Here is a 25,358-nt window from a genome sequence, read left to right on the forward strand (position 1 = left end):
CCTTAAACCATGAATGACAACATGCTAAGAGCCCTGGGCAGGACTGGAGAGATCCAAGTTCAAGTCCAGCCTTTGTGGATACTTTACTATGTGGCTTAAAGCCAGTTACTTGCTCCCCCCGAGCCTCAATTTCGCCTTTATATAAATAGAGGAGATCAGACCAGTTGTTTGCCCTGATCCCTTCTGGATGGGTGGTTTTAACACAGATGGGCACCCTTCCTCGAGTTCCTAAGGAAGGAATGCCCCACCATGGCCCCCAAGCCCAGGTAACACGAGCCTATCTCCACATGGCCCAGCTCCTCCTTGGTGTCATGGTGCTGCCCAAGGGAGTCCTCCCATTGCACTCCAGGGTGGTTTCCCCAGGATATTTATGTTCTAATGTTACCCCCTTGGGGGCCTGTCCTTTTCCAGGCATCCTTCCCTTTCCAGCTGAAGCTACCGCCTTGTACAAGGATTCACTTCCTGCTCCTCAGGCTCCCAGAGGACCAGCAAGGCCTTTGCCTTCCCTCCAGGCCTCTTGACATCGGGGGCCAGTGGTTTGGAGACCAAGACTCAGGTTGATGCAGCCATTTAATTTCTGGAAAGTGTTATGGGAACCAGCTGGCAGGCTCTTCTACTCTGTCAGAACCTACAATGGTTGTTATTTTCCTTGTTTTACTTGTTGTTGCTTCAGCTTTTTATAGAGGGGAGGGCAAAGGTCTTTTCCATTTCTCCTCCTAAAGCAAACCAAATAATATAATCAATTTGGCTGGTGCAGGGCTGATCCCAAGCGTTAAAGCGGGTATTTGTGGCTGATATGACGGGGGAATAAAGTGCTTGTGAAAACCAACTGATTAGTCCAGTGGTGGAGAATGAATCCGCGTCTGTGTTCATCGGTCTCTCCTAATCTTTGTCAATGCCTTGCGTCCCACTCCTCCACTGCTGTGGGCAGCATGTGGCCCTGTGAATGGCACTGGGGGGTCTCTGAGGTGCCAGGCCACGGGGCAACCTCCCATTTAAAGAGACAGGCCCAGTCAAAACATGAGTGCAGTGAGCAAGCCGCCTTAGAGGAGAGATTTTTAAGGGTTAGGAGGAGACTCCCTGCTCCCTAAAAATGCCTCCCCATCTGTTCCCTGAGAAAGTCTACAAAACCTCTCATCTAGCATGCCGCCTTGGGCAGCACAATGCTTTGGACCTGAGTGCTTTGCAAGAAGAGCCTATAAAATTATTTTTGCAACCTGGAAAAAAAATGGGCTCTAAAATAAGAAAACTGCAAAATCAAAATTAATTAAACTTTATTTTTTTTAATTTATTTTTTGACAGAGAAAGAGACGAGAGAGGGAACACAAGCAGGGGGAGAGGGAGAGGGAGAAGCAGACTCCCCACTGAGCAGGGAGCCCGATGCGGGGCTCGATCCCAGGACCCTGGGATCATGACTTGAGCCGAAGGTAGAGGCTCAACCAACTGAGCCACCCAGGCGCCCCAAACTTAATTAAACTTTAATCAAATGTTTGCAAAGTATATTGTTTTGTCAACTATTCAACCACCAACTCAACTCAGATAGTTAAGAATAAATGAGATTTCTTGTATTTATGTTCAAATAAGTACATTTGTAATGTTTGATATGTTGTGGGGTGGAGTCACCTCAAGGAAGAAGGCATTAGGAAGGGCCCTGAGCCACAAGGGAGAGCACAGTGGCTTCCACTAAGCGGCCCCTGCAGTGTCACCTCACAGCAGGACCCTCAGATCCCCAGAGATATGACAAGGGGCAGATCGTGCGGACCCTGAAGATTGGTTCTGGGGGGGGAGGATGCACCCAAGATAAATTGCACCTGCTTTATGATTTTCATCACTTAATAGACATATCAACCAAGTTTATGTCACTGTATGACACTTTGGAGAACAGTCCTCTCACTTACAGACTTTATAATCAAGGAGAGAAAAATGTGTATCCAAATCTGTGTAAGAGAGGCAGAGTCAGTGATATGTGCCTATGAGTGGTACAAATACAGATGGGCAGTTTGCTACAGGCTACGGAGATTAGGAAGTGAGCCAAGGGTGGTCTTAAACCTGCCAAACTAGAATAGGCCTGGACAAAGCACACCTCACAACCTCCCTGTTACTCCCACAACGTCTGATAGCTGGAAAACTCTGAAGCTGATGCTGATCTTTTAGTCCCAGAGGCTGTCTAGTATTTACATACACTTTGCCTGCTGACCCCCTTCAGTTCCTTTCCCAAATATCTCAGGGTGCGGGGGGGCTCTTTCTGTTTTTATTGAGATAATAATTCATATATCACAAAAGTCACCCTAGGATTCATTGACTTTTTTATCATATTCACAAAATCGTGCCAGTATCTCCTTCCAGAACATTTTCATCACTCATTTGTCCTGATTTTTCTGTAGATTAAGATTGTCTACATACAAGATCTTCTCATCTGCAAATAGAAATAGTTTTCATTCCTCCTTTCCAATCTGATCACTTGCATTTCTTTTTCTTGCCTAATCGCTCTGGCTAGGACCTCCAGTACAATGTTGAACAGAAATGGCAAGTGCAGGCATTTTCTTCTTGTTCCTGATCTTCGGGAGAAAGCTTTCAGTCTTTCACTGCTGAGGGTGATATTAGCTCTGGGGCTTTTGGCAGATGCCCTTTATCAGGTTGAAGGCATTCCCTCTTCTACTCCTGGTTTGTTGAGTATTTTTCATCATGAAAGGATGTTAGATTTTGTCAAATGCTTTTTCTGTATGTCTGTTGAAATGATTGCATGGTTTTTGTCTTTTATTCTATTAATATGGTAAAAATATCCCATCGATAGATTGCCATATGTTGAACCAAACTTGCATTCTGGAATAAATTCCACTTTTAAGTCTTTCATTTTGGAAGCTAAATACATTAGGTTCCTTTACCATTTGTCACCTGATTTGAGAGCTGAGGTCAGGTCAGGTGAAAAGCAGAGCTCCGTTAAAAAATCCAAAGAGAGGCAGAGCCTCATAGGCCCACCATCCCACCAACAACATATAAGAGTTCCAGTTGCCTCACAAACTTGCTCGTATTTGCTGTGATCACGTCTTTTTTTGTTGTTGTTGTTGTTTAATCTTATCCATGTTAGTAGGTGTATAGTAGGTTTTGATGTTTCCCTTTTTTTATACGTGCATGTTTTCTACATACTGGAAATCACCATTTATATCCAAAGTATACTACTTTTTCACCTGACAGTAAAGAGAGCCTTTGTCCACATGACTACCATTTTAAGACCAACTAATATTCCATCGGATGGATGTGACAAAAGCACCTCTTGTTGATGTTGGGTTCTTTTTGGTTTTTTGTTGTGATAAGCCACACTGCAGTGAAGACCTTTGCACATTACTTTTTCCATCTTTTGAGTACTTTCCCAGGTTAGAGACCCAGAAGTGGGATTCCTGCGTCAAAGGGCATAAACATCTTTATAACTTTGGATTGCTGTCTGAAAGGGTTTTATCTCTTTATAAGACCCTCAGGAATCTAAGAGTTTCAGGGCACTGTTGTCAAACTGGGTATTTTCATTAAAAAAAAAAGATTCATTTATGAATGAAAGATTCTTTTTTAAAAATGTACATGTATTTGGCTTCTAGTGCAACTGAACACTTTTCCATATTCTTGCTTACTTGTTTTCTATTTTATGAATTGTGCTTATGTTCTTAGCTTATTCTTGGGACTTGGTGTTTTCTTCAATTAATATGATCATTTTAAATAATAAAGATATTAACCCTTTGTCATAGTTATATTTTCTTAATCTCTTGTTTGCTTCTTTTTTTCAACATACAGAAATATTTTGTTCTTTTATATAGTCAAATCTGTCACTCTTTTCCTCTGGGGGTTTCTATATTGCTTCTAAGCTTAGAAAAATCATTTTCGTCCCTCTCTCCTGAGGCTTGATAAATGGTCAATTTAATTTTCTTCTAGATTTTCTCAAGGTTTAAAAATAATCACCTCTGTAGTATAGAGTTATATTGATATTTAATGGGATCTAAGACCCTAAAATAGAGGTATTCTCTGACATATCTTAACATAAGTAAAATATTCTATGAAGTCACTAAAGGATTGAACCTAAATTCATCTTAATGTGATGACATGTTATTTTTATGTGTTGTTTTGCCCATTCCAGATATATCAGGTGTGTATTTTAACAGGGCTCATCAATAAACAATGGCAAAACCCCAAACATTGACACTGGAGGGATGTGCGGGTCCCTTGGCAGGCTCATGCTGTGGTTATACACACTAGGAGGTTAAACACGTCCCCATTCAGAAAATGGGTCACATGCTGCTTCTCTCCCCGAGTCTCCGCTATGTTTGCCCACATTTCCAGAACCCCCCTCCTACACCTCCCCAATTTGGATAATTGCAGGCCTGCATCAGCTTCTTCTCAGGGGATAGTGACATGCACCCTCTGCACCTAGCCAGAACTCACTTTGGGAACCCTGGTGTCCAGGATTCCAAGTCGGTTAGACCAACCCATGGGCAGCCTCCCTGGGCTGTCTGGCTCCATGGCACCCCTTTGCCCAATCCATGTTTCTGATGATGTCAGAAGCAGATAATAACTCTCCTCCCTCATTAGGCCAGCAGAGGTAACCCTTCTCCCAATACCATGCAATTTCATAATCGATTACATACTTCTTCTACTTTTTGTCAAGATATTAGTAAATGGAATGAGTTCTCTAAAAGGACAAAGGCCATTCCTCAGAGGGAAGCCTTCTAAATGAAGAGGGGCCTGGCTGTTACCCTGTTTTGAACAGACAGAAGAAATCGTTTCATTTTTCATGGTTATGCTAGGGCTGAGCCATCTAGCAGAAAATCCACTTGGAAGCCCCAGAGAGCATAGGAGCGGAGGGAAAAGTGCCTCACTGGGCCCAAGACCTTCTCCTTCAGACCCCGATCAATATTAGCAGGAGCAGGGGCTCAGGTCCGAAGCTGATGCCCACATCTCTTCCGGGAGGGTGGGCGAGTAGGCCATGGTGCTGGGGGTAGGACAAGGCCAGTCCCCTTCATCAACATGAGGCAGGCTCTGCTCCGGGTCTGTCAAAACGCTAGGCATTTAGTTAAAAATCTCTCCAAAAGAAAGAGCGTTAAGGCAGAGAGCTTGAAGTGGATCCTGAGTAATTAAGTGTATAAATTAATTCTTCCCCTAAGAAATGTTCTTCTCCTATTATTAGATTTGGCTCTCAGAGGAGCTACATCCAAGTAGTGGGTTTCCAATTGTGTGTGTGTGTGTGTGTGTGTGTGTAGGTGAACACACATTCTGGGCCTTGCTGCCTGAAGCCTACAATTAAAATAAGTGACATGAATGTGTCTTTAAAAGAGAAATCTGTGGAAAACTAACAGATTGTCTGTCAGGGGAAGAAAAAAAAATGAAATATGGCTGCCTCAGTCCACTGAATGGATGAATAGGAAAGTACTTGTCCATCCAAGTACCCAAAGGGATAAAACCCAATGATAGCCTTCTCAACTGCTTAGCACATAATGCATGTGCTGTTTTGATGCTAGTAATGTGTTTTTTACTTCTTCCTATCTGGGAGGAATGAATCAAATATGAGGAGAGCTGGAACATGATTTTCAACCCATTGCTTTTGATTAAGTGCCCGAACAGGCAGGTCCGGGGACTTGCAGTCATACTAATGGGGCATAAAGTGCTATAAAAAGGACGGGGCCCTACTTTTGTCCAAATGCCATTATCCTGGAATCAGAGACCCTGGTTGTAATATGTCCACGGTTAACCTTTTTTTCCTGACAGGAAATTTTCTCCATCCACTCACACCATCAATTATGCTGCATTTGGCCAGAGTGGTGAGTGATTACTTTGTTTCAAAAGAACAAGGCACATATGCCAAGCTCCCAAATACCGCACCCCACGGAGGGGGCAGGCCAGGAAGAAGATGATGTCAACTCCGCTGGCCATTCGGGCTTAGAAAAAAGTGGTTCTTTTGTTTCAGGTCATTATTTTTTTTTTCATTTGCTTGTTCATTTGCCTGTTTGGAAAAAGGAGAGGTGGAGTAACTAAAAATAGAACAATTTTTATTTTGATCCCCCCAAAAAATAGTTCACTGATTGAGGCTTTGGCTACCCAAACGGGGGCTGGCAGCTAACAATTACCTAGTCAGAGAGAATCTCGATCATTCGGACCTGGTGCAGGAGAGCAAAGAGATTCCTTTTTGGCCGATCTTCCCTGGGAAAAGGCTAATTTGGTGGCCACCCCTAGGGAACCAGGCAACGGCTCTTGTCCCAGCTGTGCTCCAAGCACACGGCTCCCCGGGAGCTCCCCCAGCTGCCTCTGCACCACTCCAAACTTTGCGATACATTTTTGTTTGTTTGTTTTTGCAATCAGCAAGTTGCAGATTGTCCAACTGTTCTGTCATTTATTGTAAACGGCTGCAAAAAGAAAAAAAAAAAAAGAAAAAGAAAAAAAATTCCACAATGCTATAACCTAGTCCTGAGTGTAAATCAAACATTCCCTGTCATGTTGATGGCTTGTGTTAGTCTAATGTATTTTATATTACTCAAAAGCTTTGAAACCCTGCAGCTTTCTTCATATAGGCCATTATGCGGTTATCATTAAATTGTCTTGCAAAGAACATTATCGGTAATTATAGCAGACACTAAAATCAAATGATCAGAGTGGGACCTTTAACACCAAGAGGAACCATTAGAAGTTAATCAAATAAAAGGATGAGAATAATTATGTTAGGATTAGGCAGTAATACGCCAGAAGTTATATACTTTGCTGACTATATATCTTTACTCTCAGCTTCCTGAATTTCCTTTTCGTTGATGTGTTTTTATATAATACTTTGGCACAGAATGTAAACGACAGTATTTTTGTCATGGCACAATCGGGCTCGAAGGTTCATAGGCGGTTCATATCTAAATGCCATCAGAGGCGCGGAGGTAATGATGAAGATAGAAATAATAGTAATAAAAAAAAGTGCAAAGCTGGAAAAAATCCATCGGTCAATGAAGCATGGCAAAATGATAAAAATGCTTGCAACAGGCCCAGGTGCAAGGGAAGTCGTTATTGGCTGGTTGCTCTGTCTTGGAGTGTGAGGATCTCTCCTGCAGGCCCTGCCGTGGACCAGCACGCTCCGAAGGCTTGCCCAGCGTGTTTGTGCCTGGGAGAAGGAAAAAGCAGCAGCATCTCACAGGCTCCCAGGGTTGCCCCTGCCAGGGCTTATCTGTAGGGCTGTCGATGGAATGGGGACGCTCCTAGTGCAGATAGGAGGGGAGCTTGGTGCTCTGAGGCAGACTGCTGCCCGCAGAGGTTCCAGGCTCAGAGGGTCACTGCCCTTCCAAATGCACACGCGCACACGCACACGCACACACACGCACACCCGCTAGCACCTTGCAGATTGCCCATCTCTCTGTTGCAATGAGCAGCAACAAGACATGGCCTGGAGGGCCTTGGGCTGTGGCTCCAGAGGAGGAGAGAGTGCCTTCCTCCAGGCATGGCCAATCTTAGATTCTAGATGAAACCTGGGCCACAGGACAAATAAAGCTATTGTAAGCAGCAGAGGGGGATGGAGAAATTCTATATTGCATGACCTTAAAAAAAAAAAAAAATCAAAATCTCTCCTGCCCCCTTCCCTTCTAAATAGAGACCAGTTTATAAGAACAGGTTTGCCTTTGTGTCGGGCTTTGGGCTAGGCCCTGGGATATAGGGATGAGTCAGATAATAACAAGATCGTCTGCTTAAAATGTTGCTATCACGGTATACAAACAGCAAAGTAAATTCGTGGTAAAGCCCAATGTGACATTTCTACATTTTTCATGGTTTCACATATTGGAGGCTTTAGGACATTTAAGAATGAAGACATTTTTGCATTTTGCAGAGGTCAAAACTGAACCCTGTTAGATGTGGTGACGGAGTTGGGAGGTGGCGATCAGCAGGCCTCTTCCGAGTACACACACACACACACACACACACACTCTTCTGTTACTCTTCCTGGTCAGTAGGAGCATCAGCCCCCACTGTCCACTTTGACTTCTCAAGGCTCTGTACCAGACACACTTCGTAAGGCCATCGTAAGGAGGGTATGGAGTCAAGGGTATGGAAGTGCTTCGAAAAGTTAAAAGTTAGAGAGCACATTGGGGCTGCTTTTCCCCTGCTGAAAGATCTTTTATGGTCTGTGTGTTTTCAGGTTGTTAAGGCCTGCTCTCCTTTTGTGGGGGGAATGGGAGGGGGTCACACTCCTAAGTAATAGAGCAGAGGGGTGAACCTTGGTTGCTACGGGGCTGGTATACCCTAAACACAGAGACCTGTCCATTATCGGCTTGGCTGATGGGCTCTAAACAAGAAGCCTCTCATCCCAGAAACAGGAACTTGGGAGAGATTTTGAAACAAGAAGAGATGGCTCTCTGCTAGGGATGGTGTGGAGCCTCAGTCCCGTAGACAGGCCTGGGGAAGGTGGCCCCTCATCAAGGCCCCCATGGCTCCTAGTGAAACCACGTCCAGAAATCAACTTAGGACCACAAGTCTAACAAGCCAAGCTTCACCTACAATAGAACCAAGTTTGATAACAAGCCTGCCAATATACTTTAAAAACAATCAAATTTTAAAAGAAATGCACATACAACTAAATAGTCCAAGGTTGGGGGGGGGGGATCTTTTAAGGGCTCATAGTTCTGGGTACAAGAGAAGAGTCCTGGGAGACTAGATGCCCTCCCTTATCAGGGGGCTGGCCCGGGAGCTCACGTCCAAATACTAAATTAGACAGTGGGGCCAGAGGAGTTGAGAATCCCCAGCCCTAGCAGCTATTCTATCCCAATCCCGCCACTGGCTTCAGTCTGGGCATCCTTCCACTCAGAACTGGGAGTAAGGATCTGTGAAGCAAGAACCGGAGACTTTACAGGTCCAAGGAAAGAACAGCCAGAGAGGAGATGATAAAAAAAAAAGCCTGGTCTGGCCCCACCAAGCAACCCAAGATAAATGACAACCTCAGCTAAGACAGCCTTCAGTGAACTGTGCTGGTTTTTGGTTTATTTTTATTTTTGTTTTTGCTGTTTTGTTCTATTTTCACAGTGCCAAGGAATTACATTCCCATCTCTGTGTCGTTCAGGAGGAAATAAGGATGGTGCCTAAGGAAATGGTAACCAGTTCTTAAAAGTAACCCCAGAGAGGAAATTAAGTGAAGCTCACAGTGGTGCAGGGCTGGAGTTTGGGGACCAATAAGCCAGATTCCCGGAACCTACAGGACAAAAGAAACTCCTGCTTAAGGAATGGATTTTGCATAAAGAGAGGTGACTTGGAACTTAGCTGGGAAAAACCGATACTTTCCCTTTCCCCATTGTTAGCGAGTTCCTGTAACTGAAAGCAGAGGAGGGGGAGGTGAAGATCAACCACAGTGTCTTACAAAGCTCCATAAATGTTTACAGGTTGATTGATCTGGCCTTGCCGGTGAGATGTTAGGGGAGAAAAATCTCAACTCACATATAACCGTTTGAAACCTCCCCTTCTACTTGGGATGAACACAGTTGATGTCTTTTCTATAAACCTACCTCTACAGTATTTTAGCAAGAAAACAAAAAAATTTTCCATTCCATTATTTCATCATTATTCCACACTAACCATGTTGGATAGAAGCAGTGGCATTTTGGATCCTATTTTATAGATGCGAAAACTAAACTTAGAGAGGGAGGGGTCTAATTCATGCCGACGCGTGGACTGAACCCAGCCTTTCTGAGCTGACTCCGACCACCGTTTTGGTGTGTGCACACGCTGTGGCGTGGTCATATTTCTGGGAACAGTCCACACGGGACTAACTATGGGGCGTGTCATAAGATTTTGGAGTCTTCTCATGTAGAAAGCCTCCACAAGCCTCCACTTGGTAATGAATTCATAGGTGCAGGTGTACGTGCGTTGATCACTGTAGACAGAGGTGCGTGGCAGGAAACACTGGACATTCCACACGCCTCTGATTGTTTCCTGGGGCTAATAGTGAGGTGACTTGTAAGTCTGGCTAAGCAGTGAACATGTCAGCTTGCCTTGTGCTGTTTTCAAGGCCGTGGCCCCGAATGAGGCTCAGAATAACTGCCCCGTTATTCAGCAGGCTCAGAGGCAGGCAAGGTCTCTGGCAAATGTGGTCAAGCCGTGTCATCCGTGAGGATGGGGAAGGAGCCAGAAGGGAACTCTTTGCGCATACCCCCCTCCTTCTACTGAGCTCTTAAATTAGCTCTGAAAACCAGGTGTCAGCCGTCCCCCCTGGAACAGCCCAGATGAGCCATTAAAAACGCCAGGAAGAAATGAATGCCTAAATCACCCTGTCTCTCCGAAGGTAGAGTCTTAACCTAATCACACGTCAAATCATATTTTTTCTTCTCCAGATGGATGTCTTCTTTTAAAGTCTGATGGCCACAGAGACAAAGGTACCGTTTCAGCCTTAACTAACTATTGAAGTTTTACCCTGATAGATTATTTGCGAGGAGTAACTAACGTAAAAAATGCCCTGTCAGGCAACAGCTGGATTTCTCTCATTTTTTTAGAGGGTAATATTTGGTCTCATCTTGCAACTACTTGGGAAAATTTAGCACTGAGTCAGAAAGGTTGGCCAACAGGTGGCACTTCATAAATCGCTGGAGCCCTAATCAATACATATTGTCATCCACTCCAGTCCTTCGAGCGGATTTCTCTCTGCCCCGAGTCGCCGGCGTACTTTATGAGGTTGTTTCAGGCTGGGCTTGCATGGCCCGGGCCTAATGAACCTGTCACCGCGGCTATTGATTGACATGCCAGTGTAAGTGAGACAGGCGATTCCGATTGACTTCCTAATTACTGCTGCCAGGCTGCCTCGCCAACTGCTCGGGCCAGAGGTTAATAGTTTTGATGTTCGGCGGCTCCCGGCTCTGGAGGCCGGAGCGAAACGGGCTCCTCAGACATCAATACCTGATTCAAGTTCTCAAGGCTACTGCCCTGCCTGATCAATTAAGGCCTTCGTGTTCCTCCTGGTGGCGGCTGACAAGGGGCTGATGAGTGGAGGAGTTTACAAGCAAATGGTTTGAGGGAGTTTAGGAGGCTCTGAAAGCACCACCCCACGGCGGAGGATTGGCAATTAAGGGGGGGGTTGGGGGGGGCCCGGAGGTGGGTACAGCTGAAGAACGCCGCACCCCGGCCTTGGCTGTTTGGGTTTGGGTTTTTCTGCCGGTTTTCCATCCCAAGGATTAAAAATTAAGTGAGGTTTGGGGGAGATCTTTGTACTTGTTGTTCTTCCAGTGTCTCTGACTCTGCCAGGTGCCAGAGACTTCTGGAAAAAAAAAAAAAAGAAAAAGATAACTTGTATTCATTCATCTGTTTGGTAGAAACTAATGGAATGTTCCCCTTGTGCAAGATGTGGGAGTGTATGGATTTATCATAATCTTCCATTGGTATCATTTCTTAAGAGTTGGGAATGTTTTCACACCCGGGGTTTTGTTGGAGCGTCACAAGTCACCGTGACGTCGGGGGTTGTCAGTCTCCACTTTCTGTGAGAAAACAGAGGCCCAGCAAAGGCAGCTGGGTCCCCCGAGCCCTAGAGCTCGGGAGGAGAGAAGCCAAGCCTCGCAAGCAGCAGTTTGGGCTCTCGGTGTGATGTTCTTGCCGGGGCGCTGGGATGCCCAATGCCTGCATCCTCAGCGCTTACAAACCAGTCGAGACAAATAGGAGCAGGTACCGTACAGACCCCGCTCAGTGCTATTTTCCTCATGAAGTTCCTCACCCCGTCAGCCTGAAATGTCTTCCTTCTCTTCTCTATTTACCCGGCTCACCTTCCCTCTGCGGCACCCCCTTAATGAAGAATCCCCAGCCCGTATTAACCTGCATCTTCTCTGAACTTCTACCTAGCACCATACTATTGCAGATAAAATCACTGTTCCGTTGTTTTATTTTTTTCTTTACTCTCATGTGTTCAGTATGTCTCCTTAACCAGATTATAAACTCTTTAGGGGAACAGAGTTCACCTCTTCTGTGTCCCCCAGGGCACGGCACGGTGTTTTGTTGTTATTGTTTCTCGTGGTTTCCCTAAGAATCACTAATTGATTCAGAAAAGAGAAATCATGGTCTGTTTTTCTGCACAGTCAAGATGGTTTCCTGAAATGTAAACCAGAGTTTTAGGTGATTGAAAATAAAAAAACTCCAAGGAACCTGGAGTTTTAAAGTGTGAACTTGGAAAGAAACTGAGACGTGTGAAAGCTTCAGTCTCCCCTCATTGTCTGGTTGGAGACACGGTGGGTGGCCTCTAGGACTCCACCCATATACGCATCTCCACTTCCCTCTCCTCCGTGTCCGGCTAGAGCTCCTCGTCCCTCATCAAGCTTCACCCTTTATTTGTTTTTTTTTTTTTTTAAAGATTTTATTTATTTATTTGACAGAGAGAGACACAACGAGAGAGGGAACACCAGCAGGGGGAGGGGGAGAGGGAGAAGCAGGCTCCCCGCAGAGCAGGGAGCCCGATGTGGGACTCGATCCCAGGACCCTGGGATCATGACCCGAGCCGAAGGCAGTCGCTTAACCGACTGAGCCACCCAGGCGCCCTTCACCCTTTATTTGTAACAAAACAAAACAAAAGAATCCAGAGCCCAGGGAGGAAATCAGCGTTCACGTCGGTCTTGGTCCTTCTAAATGGGGACCGGCGTGTCCTGGTTTACCCAAGATTGTCCTGGTTTTTAAACTGAAGTCCAGCATCCTGGGAACACCTCGGTCCTGGGCATACCGGGACAGCAGTACCCTAGCCAGCTCTGTGGCCAAGCAAGCCTGGAACGTATTTGGCAAACACTGTGAGGAAATGAGAAGAATTTTCCTTTTACTTCCGAGAAGGGAGGGACAATGGCATAAGAAGCATAGGGAAGAACCGGGAAGGGTTGCTGGGAGGGGCCCACGTTGCCGACCTGGTCAAGAACTTTGCAGAAGGAGGAAGCCTCCAGCAGTTAGTAGGGCTGCTTAAGCTTCACTGAAGTCGGCTACAGATATTCACGCAAACAGTTCACGCAGGTTGTTGGTTTGTTCTCTGTGAATTCAGGAAAAGTACTGTGTTCTTCATTGTGGTGTGAGATAGGGGCAACAGATATCAAACAGTAAGATGATCTACAAACTGAATTAAATCCACAGAAGCAAAGCTTCAAACTGAAGGTGATTTTCAGAAGGTAAGCCCCCCAGAAGTCACTGGAATTTGGGGGCGGTTTTGGACTTTCCACTATCCACGGAGTAGCAGTTTGGGTTTTAAGAAGCCATGACAACTGGGTTCTGCAGTCCACTTTTCCTGAGGACCAGCCGCTTTGGGGCCCAGCAGGGACTGCTGGTGTGGTTGGAGGACCGAGAGCAGCGGCTGTTGGAATAAGCACCCTGCCTCCCCGGCCTGTGGAGGGCCTGAAGTCTCCCTCCACCAACCCCTGCCCTGCTTCCCAGCTGCACAAGTGGGTCTGATTTTCTCTGCCAACCTCTATTCCCATTTCCCAAAAACTCAACTCCATCTCCCTCCTCTTCTGTTCGTAGGAGGAGGTTCTGGGACGCCCCCTCATGCACCTGATTGCTCTTTGAGGTCTGCTCTGCACTGTCTAGGTCACATCCTCACACATTCTCCCCAAGGTGGGGACCCCTTACACCCAGGAGGCCCGGATTCAGCTGGACTAGCATCAGCATGGCCCTGTTTGGACTTCCTCTCTGAAAAAGGAGCTTCTTCTGCTTCCATTTTTCTCCTTGTCTCTCCTGGTTTCCTACTGAGTTCCCTTTCCCTCTGGCTCAATCCCTTTCTGTTTGCAGTGTGCACAATCACCGGATCTGCTCAGAGCATCTTTAGAGAGTCCACACTAAGGACCCTCCAGCCTCACTGGAGGAGGCTTATTCCCAATCTTCCCTGAGTCCGAGGGAGGAAGTTGCCAGGCAACGTGCAGACCGCAGTATTTTCATTCTGTCTGCTGGCTCCACGGTGAGGCTCACGGTCAGCGAGGGAGTGTGACACACTCATCTAACGAACTCACACCAACACTGTAAAGCGGGTATGAGCACTGCTGCTCCCCAGATGAGGAAATTGAGGCTCAAAGAGGTTATTGGCTTTAGAGCATGACTATGAAGCGGCCAGACCCAAATAGGGAATCGGACTTACCCAAGTGGTAGTCTGCTCATTCCTACTGCTGTCTAATAGTCCATGGTTCTGCTAGATCACAAACTATGTATCCGTTCCAGTGTTGATGGACACTCGGATTATTTCCAGGATTTGGCTGATATTCGAGCACTATTGGATAGGATTCCTGAGGTGCATTTTCCTGAGAACGGAACTACCGAGTAGCAGGAATTACCTTTAACTTTACTGGATAGTGCCAAACGTTTTGCAAATCATTTGTAATGTTTTACGTTCCCACCAGGAGTTTTCACTGCTCCTTATCCTTGCCCACCCTTCTTTCTTCAGACTTAATTTTAGCTGAGCCGATGAGTGTGCCGTGCTAGCTCATGAGGATGTTAGTTTTCATTGCCCCGATTCCTAACACATTTGAGCACCTCTACGTTTGTTTATTGGCCAAGCAGATTTCTTCTTTTATGATGGGCACATTGAAGCCTTCTGCTAGGACCTTGCTCTGAAGCTCTGCCCTCCCTAGAGCACAGCGTGGTCAATTTTTCAACTATATGTAGTGTTTAATAAGTGCCCAATCATGTTCAATAAGTACTTGTTCAGTTGTGTTGAATTAAATAAGAATTCTTACCCATTGTAAGCCTTCCACTCTGACCAGAAAAATCAGTCACTGGCTTCTTAGTTCAGACCTCTACACACCTTGGCTATTTCATTCGATCCTACAATGCAACAACCCCAAAAGAAACAAGAGGAAACATGAACACGTATTTTATGCCTCCCATGTATTATGTATTTCTTCTGGGTTGGTGGTACCCAATAGATGTTTCTCTGAGGCAGGACACTGGCCCCAAATCTTTCAAGAGCTGAACATCCAAAGCTGACAAAGAGTAGCAGCTACTTGTGGTTGGCCCTCCTCATCAACCACAGCCAGCACCTGCTGCCATGAGAAGCAGTTTCAATCTTCCATACACATTCCCCCTCCATCTTGAACATGGGGCCTAACCCCATACCTGCCTGAGGACAGTGAGGGAATAAGGCTGTCAGCTGGTTACCAGACAAGAAGCTGGGGATGGGTGATCTTTCAAGGTGCTTCATGGCTTAAAAAAAAAGAAGAAGAAAAGAAAGGGAAAAAGTGCTTCATAGCTTGTCTTTTTTTTTTAAAAGATTATTTGAGAGAGAGAGAGAGAGCATGCAAGCAGGAGAGGGGCAGAGGGAGAGGAAGAGGGAAAGAATCCTCCAGCAGGCTTCCCGCTGAGCGACATGGGGCTCCATCCCAGGACCCTGAGATCATGACCTGAGCCAAAATCAAGAGTCGGATGCTTAACTGACTGAGCCACCCAGGCGTCCCCATAGCTTGCCTTCTTATGTCCTCACGCCGCACCGTGTCTGTGAGGAGGTTCTGGGCTGTCCATCCAGAAGTGGCTTCCACTATGACATTTACTAAATCACCTAATAAGAAGTCCAGCGGCAAGGATACTCCAGAGTTGGTCTGTTCAGTGGCTTAGAAAAGCCAGGTCTCTCTGAAGTTTCCTGAATATTCCCTTTGTGTCATGTGAAGCCTGTGGCAGGTCAGGTCCTGTTGTAACCATGGGCAACATCTGGCAGGACAGATTCTTTTCACAGTTGCTACATTAGGGAGGGCGATCTTTCCAAGAAGCCTCTGTTTTATCACATGGACCTTCTAGACCAGGCACAAGCAAAGGGAATGAAATGACCTGGATGGACTTTAAGGCAATCCACATTTCCTCCCTGGGGCTGGGGAGGGGTGGTCCTCCCTAAAGCACTTGGGAAGAGGAATACTGGATCAAGATGGGATCTCCATGTGCAAGGGAGGAGGCGGAGGGGATCAGTTGGTGATCTCCGTGCCTGCCTCACCCAGGACCAGCTTCCGAGTGCCCAACGTACACAGTTGCCTGGGTCCCGCCCGCAACCTAATGTTCTGCTATCTCCATCTTAACTTTCTTGTAGTTTTTGAAGAAGGAGCTCTGCATTCTCATTTTGCACTTTGCACTTGACCTGCAAATTATTCAGCCATCCAGACCACGCCTGCCATGCCCTTCACTCTGCGCTCAGCATACCGGACCTCCCACCCTCCTCAACACACCACAGCCAACGCGCTGTTCACTCTCCCTAAAGCGGCACTGACTGCTCAATGCTAAAAATTGGTACCCTCTAGCTACTGAACATTTGAAATGTGGCTAGTCCAAATTGAGATGCACTACAAGTATAAAACACATACACACCAGAATTTGAAGATTTAGTACAAAAACATGTAAAAGAACTCATTAGTAATTTTTATATTGATTACATGTTGAGATGATAATATTTTGGACATACTGGGGTTAAATAAAATATACTATTAAAATTAATTTTGCTTGCTTCTTTTTTTAATGGCATTACTAGAACATTTGAAATTATGTATGTAACTTAAATTTTATTTTATATTATTTTTTATAAAACATTCCATTTCATTGGACAACACTGGCCTAGATCAATCCGAATTCCCTCTCACTCACTCTTTCCTTCCTCATCATTTAGATTTTGGGTTTTCTTCTCCTGTAACTGGAAACTTCTTTGTGCTCCCTTGGCACCCTGCATGCTCGTCACTGGGATCAACTGTTGTATCCCCCAAGGGAACTGTGAGCTCAAAGACTATCTCATTTCAGCTGTGGCCCCGGCAGCCCTAGTCCAGTGCCTGGCACATAGTAGGTCTCAATAAATACTTGTTGAGGATGTTGTTTTCAGGGGTCCCCACACTCCTGACTTTTCTCCTTTATTCCCTTCACCTACACCTGCCTTGATCAAGCAATTCAGGATAATTATTTCCAAGTGAGAGATGATGAAACCTTCCTTTTGGGATGGCTCTCACCTTAGCTGGACATTGGAAACCCCCAGCTTTGCAAATACTGATGCCCAGGTCCCATCCCAAGAGATACGGATTTAATTGTTCTGGGGTGGAGCCTTGAGCAAAGGGAGGTTACAAAGATCCCCATCTAACCCTAATGTGCCTTGAAGGCTAGAACCATTTAGAGCCCATCAAGGACTTGTGGGCAGGGTATCGCCAAATCTTCCAGCCATTGTGGTTGGTCCTCACGTCCCCGAAAGTGGACAGGAGGCAACACGGTAGTAAAATCACCTCTCACAGGATACACGAGTCCAGGGAAAATCCTCCTCACCATCAAAGGAGTGAAAGAACCCCTCTCTTTATTAGGTCTCTACCAAGAACCCTCTCCCATCAAGTGCTAAGAACTCCACTGGGTCACCACTTTAGTTCACAGATGCCACCAAGCAGCCATCAGCTGGTAATGATTTCTGATCAGATGCAAACAATTAAGTTAGGGAGAAAAGAATCCACATTCCATTACCAATCCCCTAAACGGCTCACTCCCTGGTCTAATTGCCTTCTGAGTTCCCCAGACAGCTGTGGCTAATAAGGCAAACACCCCGAAGAGCCAAAACTTGAACCCAGAAGGAAAAGAGCCCCGAGTAAATTGGACCGCTCAGCCCATGTCAGGGTCAGCCCTGAGAACTGCTGATCCACCAGCAGGAAAGTGACCGCCTACCCCACTGAAGCACCTGCCCTCTCCCCCTCTCCTCCTCCCCTTTTACAGTCTCTCTCCAAAAAACTCAAGGCAACTGCAGCCTGATTTTTGATGGATTGGCCACTGTGTTTTATTCGACAACGTATATCACTCTGCCAATATGAATTTGCAAGATGGTAAAAATACAACCCCCCGAAAAGATTACATGAAAGGGGAAAAAAATCATTAGGCAATTAAGAATGGCAATAATTCACCCATATCTATGCTTTGGGAAGAAATATTGCCCCAGGGAATTAGCTCTGCTTATCACTTTGTCATCTGTCTGGGGTATGAGTGAGGGGAGGTTTCGTGTGCATTGCTGATGTTTCCTGCAGTATTTCTAAGCGGGATCAAAACGAATGCCAGGCTTTTAATAGAACGCTGTCTCTCTTGGGGTAGCCGTAATTTGTACATATGAAGCTGAGCTAAATTAACTAAACATATGCATTCCTTAAGCACCTCCACATAAATCCCTTTCAGAGGAAGCGACTTCTGACAGTCATAGAATTTTTGAGTCGGACGAGACCTTAGAGGTCATTGGCCACCCTCATCATTTTATAGCCGAGGACATTTGAAGCCCAGAGAGGGAAAGCAATTTTCCTGGGGTCACACAGTTGATAGAGACAAAAATTCAACTAAAGCCTGGGCCTCCCAACTCATAGACCAGCAGGAGTCTTTCTATTCCGCCACCCAGCCTCCTCCTCGGCCAGCTCATTATCCAGCAAAGAGCTAGAGGCATGGGCAAAGCCCACCCTCTCAAGGCACTAACTTAGCAACCCCCTTTTCCAGGACCCCTTCCCTGGCCCCTACACCACATCCCAGGCTGCAGTGAGTGCTCTTCTCATGTTCTTCCATCGCCACCTGATACCTGCCTCACCATTTCACTTCCCACACCATCACCTCATGTTAATAGCCCAGTTTCTGTTGTGTGCCCCCAGTGCACTGGAAGGTCCTGTGAGCAGGGCTGTTTAACATTGATTTGGATATCCCCAGTACCTCGAACGTACGGTGTGTCCTGTAAACGTGACTTGAATAAATCTGTAAGGTGTGGTTTTTCTTGTCATGAGGAGAAAGGAAACTATTGTTTGTCCATTCCTTGTGCTTTAAGATGACAAGCCAGCCTCCTTATCCCTTTAGGAAGGGCCCAGAGAGAAGGTCTTTGGTTGTCTGGTGTCACAAGAAATTCCTCTCTGTACTCCTGCCCTCCTCCCACCCCCACTCCACCTCCACCCCGTCTCCCTATTCTGCTGTAAGATTCCATTGTCCAAACAGCCCTGTTGCCTCCATGTCCATGAACACACAAAGCTCATGCTGGGCTCCCACTGCTATGCTGGGTTCGTGTTGAATCTCTTGCCTAGAAAGCCTCCCACTCCTTCCCCCATCCCATATGCTCCACAGAGCTGTCCCTGGCTAGCCTCAGGCCACACCAACTGTCACATCAGTTCATCATTTACAGCACTTGGTCTGCATTACCCTTTCCAGAAATAGTCTTACCATTGCATCATTGTTGGCTAATTATGCCAGTGTGGAAATATGGATACTCTAACAAGACTGTGAACACTTTGAAGAGTCACAACTGCTTTTTTATCTGTCACAGAACATTGTAGGTGATCAGACAGAAGGTTAAGCTGCTCATTGGCTGAATGCGATTTGGAAAGCATCTTGCAGCTCAGGATCGGTCATCCCCTAGTGGTGGGATCCCAATGTGATAACACTGGAAGACCTCATGAAAGAGCCCAGAGGCCGGGAGGGAAGGGAGAAGTGGCCACGTGGCAGTGATCCTTCTCCAGCAGTTAGGGTTGCCAGGAACCTGGCAAGAGTTCTGTGGCAGATTCTATTTTACAAAAGTGGCCACAGCCACATGTCCAGCCCTTCATGCTTCTATCTTATAAAGAGATGGAGTCTGCTTCCCCTCTCCTTGCAACTGGACTGGCCTCTGTGGCTGCCTCAATGAACAAACGGAATGCAGTGGAAACACCTCTGTGGCAGCCAAGGCTAGGTCATAAAAGATGAGCTGGGTCTGCCTTTCTTGGGATGCTTGACCTTGGAGCCCACCCACCATGTTGGGAGGAACTCACAAGCCACAAAGAGAAGCCACATGTAAATATTCTAGCTGAAGCCAACTTAGGCGTCAGTCATCTGTCATCATCAATCACCAGACATGTGAGTAAGCGAACCTTCAGGTAACTCCAACCCTGTACCCTTCCGACTGCCCCAGCTGACCCCAGGGAGAGTGGAGATGGGCTAGCCTATGTGCCCAGACTGCAGGTTCATGAACAAAATGACTGCTGTGGTTGTTTGAAGCCCCCAAAGTCTTAAGGTGGTGAATTACAGATTAGACAGTATGAATAAATGCCTAATGAAGCAAAATGTTATTTTTCTTGTAGATCAGAGTCCTGGGGTAGGCAGCACAGGTGTGGTACTCAAGGGACAGACTCCTTCTCCCTTCCTGGCCCACCGTCCTTAGCATGTGACTTTGGGTCTTGAGATTGCAAGTTGGCTGCTCCACCTGTGGGCATCACGTCCAAGGTTCAGGCCAGAAGAAAAGGAGGGAGAACAGGGCAAAAAAAGAAAAGAAAGGTCCTCTGGCAGCTGAGTCTACCCTCCTTTACAATAGAACCTTACAGGGTTTTATTAAGATTATATGAGAGTCAGGCTCATTGCTGCAGCCCCCCAGACCTGGCCCTGTCAGGGTCACTCTCCGCTCCAGGCTGAAGTGGGAGAGGGCTGCTACCCCCGCTTCTGAGTCTCAGTTTGTTACTGAGAAACCCAGCAGCCCCATGAGGGCCCAGGCTCTTCATCAAGAACCTCATGGCGATAGCTCCACTCTTTTCCTCTCACCACAAAGCTCAAACACGAGTCAGTGGGAGAGACAGCTGCTTTGTACCCATCCCCGTCTTTCCCATGACTCCTCTCTGGACAAAGACCCTTACTCAATTCAAGTCCTGCTGACCCCACCGTAGCCCACCACGCATGTTCAGACACCTATGGCTCTCTGAAGGCTCAGGTTGGGTCCCCTGCTTTAAACACATCCTGAGCTAGAGGTAAGTGAGCTTCCCATATATATTATGGTAGTTAATCTTATGTGTCAATTTGGCTAGACTCTAGTGCCCAAATATTTGGTAAAATATTATTCTCAGTGTTTCTGTGATAATGTTTTTTGGATGAGATTAACATTTAAATCGGTGGACTTGGAGTAAAGCAGATTATTCTCCATAATATGGGTAGGCCTCATCCAATCAGCTGAAGGCCTGAATAGAACAAAAAACTAAGATCCCCCAAGCAAGTAGAAATTTTGCCAGTAGATGGCCTTTGGGCTTGGACTGCAACTCTTCTCTGGGCCTCCTGCTCCCGGGCCTGCCCTGCAGATTTTGGACTTACCACGCCTCTACAATAGCATGAGCCAACTCCTCAAAATAAAGCAGTATCTTCCTGTCATCGATCTATGCATACACACACAAACACACACAACCTATTGGTTCTGTTTCTCTGGAGAATCCCAGACTCAAAAACAATAACAACAACAACAAAAACAAACAAAAAACCAACAACAAAAAAACCCAAACCTGTATCAAAACCCATTAGAATAACCTCTTACTTGACATGCCCAAGGAAAATAAAAGCAATTTTCTTCCTACTTCAATTTTCAGTCAGTATTTTATTGAGCCTCTGCTCATTGCGTTAGGTGTCAAGGGGGAACAAATATGAACATGACAAGGACCCTGCTTTTAGGGAGCTCAGATGTGGTTGGGTCCCACAGCACACCAGCCATTTCCTAAAGTGTGATCCACTGAGATCTGCTCCTTAACCAAAGGACTCCTTGTTCTGAGACGTTCTGGAAATGCCACTCGGAGAGATTTTAATTACGTTGACCATATATTCCAGTTTGCTCAGGACAATTCCAGTTTGCACCAATTGTCTTGCATCATTAATAATGGCACCCCCTTTTACTCTCTAAGTGTCCTCAGTTGGATCATAAATTATATGGTCATCCTCGTTATAACTACGTGAGCCTATTAAAGCCTCTGAGTCATCCTGCTTTAAAGAAACACACTTAACTGTTAAGCTTGGTGTTTCCCAAATGCATCTGAGAATGGAGTAATTTTTTACATTAACATCTATTGACAACTCCCAGGGTCAGTGTTCTAAGAACATTGCCACAGACAGAAATAACAGTTCAGTAACCTACACACACAGCAAATAATAAGGGCCAGAGCACCAGGGAAGCCTTCCTGAGGGAGGCGACATGGCCTGGGCCTTGAAGAATGAGCAAGATTTTGATAGGAAACAAGAAGATAGGAAGACACTGCATGTGGAGAAGCAGCGTCGGTCAAAGTTTGCTGTTTGAAATGTGAGTGAGAGAGAGGCTTGAAGAGCAACCCTGCTGGCAGAATGCATTTCTCTCCTCTTCATTATTCCATTCTGATGCCCTATTTGGTTCATGGCTGTCAACACAGACTCATCTCCTCATTGGGGCAGACAACAGAGAGTCCTGTCCATGGAGTAGAAACCCAAAATACCGTTTCTGATTAATAGGTCGACTAAAGAAGGAAGCCGCTGTTAAAATAGTTAACATAGTGGCATGGAACTCATCAGCATTCCAGAAGCTGCTGGAGCTGGTCCCCATCAGTCTCAGCTTCTAGAATCTCTTTATCCAATGCAGGCTGATGGATCACATTAATCTAGCGATGGCCACATCAGCGAGTAGTTGAATTGGTGCAGTGATTAAAAGCCACCAGCCTCTCTCATCCAGTGTAGCAGAGGACCCATTTTGGGGTCTGGAGGTGGCTGATCCTCATGCCTGATTCTTGGAGAACACAGGGAAGGTAGAAGCAGCAGACTGTGAGAGCCAAGAGTTCTCCAAATGACAGAACCCACTTTTGGCTTGGCTCTAGCTTGTTAGAAATTCCTTGAGGGGGGGCCCTGGGTGACTCAGTCATTAAGCGTCTGCCTTTGGCTCAGGTCCTGGTCCCAGGGTCCTGGGATTGAGCCCCGCATTGGGCTCCCTGCTCGGCGGGAAGCCTCCTTCTCCCTCTCCCACTCCCCCTGCTTGTGTTCCCTCTCTCGTCTCTCTCTCTGTCAAATAAATAAAATAAATAAAATCTTAAAAAAAAAAAAGAAATTCCTTGAGGGCAGTCATCAAGGCATAAATGTTTCTGGAATGTCCCCTACAGTCTTAGCCTCCCACCCAACAGGCACACAACAAAATATTCTTTAAGGAGAGATGATTAAGCGCAGAATTCACATGACTGCACTGAGCCCCATTTCCTTGTCTATCAAATTAGGTTAATAATTTCTGTCCTCGTGTGTTCAGTACCTGAGAAATCAGTTGGGTCCCCATACACTTTAGCATTTAGGTAAGATTGACCCAAGCCATTCTTTCATAGATTTGGGTAAGTCCAAAACCTTCCTCAAGATTTCTTCAAACCCCATCCCTGGGCCCCTAAACCCCAGAAATAGTTGTATTTGTATAGAATGTCTTGCTTCCCTAACTTACTATCTCCATCGCACCCAGTGTTTACCTGGCTCAGGACGCAAACTAAAATTTCCATTAATTTCCAGACACACCATGCACACAAGGCATTTAGGTATGCAGTGGACTTTACCGAGTGTTTGAAGAAGTGGAAAGATTTCTACCAGAACAAGCCACTCAGAAATCATATTAGACATCCTAGTTCATTAAGAAGATAATAATAAATATAAGAGGACCTAAGCCATCTCTACAACTTGGGCTCTGTGATAGCCTATGCTCTTTCCCTCTTACCTGGTCAAAGTCTCTTGTCCTTCTGTCTATGGAGTGAAAACCCAATTTCTCCAATTTCCTTATAAAGAGTAGTTCTGCTATCCTTTATCATCCAAACTCTGCCCCAGTCCACCTTTGCACAGTCCAGAGTCTCCTTGAAGCCCAGAAATGATCACCTATAAGGGCCAAGGCAGTTAAGTGCCTGGGCAAACGCCTTCCTCTTCCATAGGCTTCAGGGCATGGGAAGGGGTAGGTTGATCCCTAGTTTTCCTTATACCGTTGAAGTGAACTGGGACACTAGTTTCATCAAACTCCCAGACTGCTTGCATGTAATTGTGAGCTTTCCTTGCAAGCTTAATCTCAGTTGAACATCCTCATTTCCCCTTTGCAATCTTTCCGTTGATGCCAGCATCAGAATATGCTAACTTATTTCAATATAGACCTAAGTTAATTCTCCTTTCTCTTCCATTTTCCTACAATGCTCCTTCATCCCCTAAAATTTTTGAGCAGATATATACAACACCCTCCTCTCTGAAGACTTGATGTCCTAGGTAGGGTTCTCCCAGAAGCAGAGCCTCAGACAAGGACTTGGGTGCAGGTCAATTATTTGGGAAGTGACCCCATAAAGGAGTGAAGGATCAGGAAGAATGGGGTGAAGAAGGAAAAAAAGTCAACTTAAGGACTCATTGTCAAGGTTGCAGCTGTAGGCAGTGGGCACTCTTGTCCATCAGACCTCTGAAAATTAGAGAGAATGCCATTTGAAGTTGTCTGAAGGATGGGAGGTTGGAATGTTTGTACACTGGCTCCCATCCCCTATTGGAAGTGGGCCACTCCTAGGCAATAATGCCCTTGTCTTCTGGGATGCACTTGTTCATTGGTTAAGCAAGTTCCTTCTGGAGAAGGCCCTGGGGTGGAAATGAGCATACACTGGAATGGACCTAGGCCAGTGTGTGTCTGAACTCATCTGGAACTGCCCCTTCACAGTTGCAGCCGAAATTGGAGGTGAGCCAACTGGAGCTGACACGTGGCATCAAAATCTTCTGCTGCACATAGTAAGAGCTGTATCTGTTAGAAGTCAGGGGCTCCTGGGTGGCTCAGTTGGTTAAGAATCTGCCTTCGGCTCAGGTTATGATCCCAGGGTCCTGGGATCGAGCCCCATGTTGCACTCCCTGCTCAGCGGGGAGTCTGCTTGTTCCTCTCCCTCTGCCCCTCCCACCTGCTCGTGTGCACATGCTCTCTCTCTCTCTCTCTCAAATAAATAAATCTTTTTTTAAAAAGTCAAAAAAGTGAATGACAGTTTACACTTCCTCACAGGCTCTGACCAAGATTTCAGAATCTCTACAAGGTTGAAATTATGCTTCCAAGTGTAACCACTATGTACCTGGTTTCCTGTGGTTGCCATTGATCTTTTATCCAATGTTTGGTCCTTGTTGGGATAACACTTCCTTGCCACCTGGACGTCAGCTTAGTCCTTTGGCCAACGAAATGTGAAAGGAAGTAACACGTGTCACTTCTGGATAGTAGACTGAAAAGCTAGCATGTGATTCACTGGCTCTCTTTTCCCTGCCTCAACAATCATGCATATGTTGAGACAGAGACTTCCTAAATCTGGGGTCCTACATGATAGTAAAGCACAGAGTCAGTCCCTTGTGGACCACTGATGGATATATCGCTGAGTAGGAAATATGTGTTTGGAGGACTGTTCCTTACTGCAGCATCACTAAGCCCATCCTGATGAAAATAGTCCCTATCTGCAAATAACATTCACGGACTTTGCTTCTTGCATAATTTAGAGATCAGATGCTTATCGACAGAGTGGGAATTATTCAGAAAAAAGTACATTTAGAAAACATACATAGCAGCAATGTCCTCAATAGCCAAACTGTGGAAAGAGCTGAGATGCCCTTCAACAGATGAATGGATAAAGAAGATGTGGTCCATATATACAATGGAATATTACTCAGCCATCAGAAAGGATGAATACCCAACTTTT

The sequence above is a fragment of the Leptonychotes weddellii genome, chromosome 13 (genome assembly GCF_054177405.1).
Source record: "Leptonychotes weddellii isolate Sample4059 chromosome 13, ASM5417740v2, whole genome shotgun sequence".
Classification (NCBI taxonomy): Eukaryota; Metazoa; Chordata; class Mammalia; order Carnivora; family Phocidae; genus Leptonychotes; species Leptonychotes weddellii.